The sequence below is a fragment of the Etheostoma spectabile genome, chromosome 16 (genome assembly GCF_008692095.1).
Source record: "Etheostoma spectabile isolate EspeVRDwgs_2016 chromosome 16, UIUC_Espe_1.0, whole genome shotgun sequence".
NCBI classification, from domain to species: domain Eukaryota; kingdom Metazoa; phylum Chordata; class Actinopteri; order Perciformes; family Percidae; genus Etheostoma; species Etheostoma spectabile.
This window is the reverse complement of record NC_045748.1, coordinates 15,008,905-15,010,054: the sequence shown is the minus strand read 5'-3', so window position 1 is coordinate 15,010,054 and position 1,150 is coordinate 15,008,905. Positions and strand designations below refer to the sequence as shown.

Below are 1,150 nucleotides of genomic sequence, written 5' to 3'. Positions count from 1 at the left end.
TATTTATAGGCTTCATCTCTCTCTGCTCTCGCTCCCTTATTTCCACTTTTAAATCTCAGACTTTCCCCTTCTTTTTTTTTTTTTATCCTCAACTATCTTTCTTCTTGTCCTCCCCCACGTTCCTTCTTCTTCTTCTTCTCTATTTCTTGATTGAGGAGGTTTGCATACACACTATAAATAAATTACTGAAAATAGTCAGATTAGACTGAATCATTCATGTGATGTACAGTTTTAACTTCAGCCATAATATAATTTGTTTGACAATCTGGTTAATGTTGAGGATGTGTTGCAGCTACAGGAAACACCTTATTAGCACTACTGCATAATAAATAATAAATGAGTGAGTAGGTGAGTATGCACAATCAAATCACTGAAAGCAATCAGTCTAAGGTGCATACACGCCATATTACACAGCTCCAGTCCACAATTAAAAAAGACTGATGATGAATCTTGGCCCGTTAATTTGGTTAGGCTTCCTCAGATTTATGACATAATTTGACACAACCCCTTCAAGGGGTTTACATGAGAGTTATCATGAGAGTAATGCTGTAACCCTAACACCAAAAACAGATTAATATCTTTATAATATGCATAAGTACTGTACATACTATATGTAATAGTATATATAGCATACATACGCACAACTATTGTATATGTAAGATATAAAAAATCATAAAAAAATAAACAAATAAAGACTTTTTAAGATAGATATTTTTGATTCTCTAAATTGAAATTTCAATTGAAATAAATAAATTGTAGTTAAAGGCAGATGTATAATATATGATACAAACTACTATCATACATGCAAAATAAATAGATTTTTCTTTTTTACAGGTTTTATTTAGTAATGCACTCCGGATGTCATATATCCTCTCTCTCCACTATTTCTTCCACCTCTCTCTCTGCAAGACTGGCTTCTTCTACTAATAATCCTTTTTACTTTATTTCTTTTTTGTTGTTGCAAATGTGACATTTACACCTAAGAGACAGGAATTTCAATTTCATAGCAATCCACACTTTTCATTTTGCCTTTCTTCACCCTCCTTTAAACTGTGAAATCCTGTTTGTTAATTGATTGATTTCAATTCAAATCTCAGAGCGGAATGATTATGCAGTAACTCTACTGTGTGTGTGTGTGTGTGTGTGTGTG

At 32.4% G+C, this 1,150-nt stretch overlaps 1 protein-coding gene across 5 annotated transcripts in view; it reads right to left on the bottom strand.

Moving 5' to 3' along the window:
- LOC116704788 (mucin-2) overlaps positions 1-1,150 on the bottom strand; it is a 33,727-nt gene that overhangs the window by 18,255 nt on the left and 14,322 nt on the right. The window lies entirely within an intron of this gene.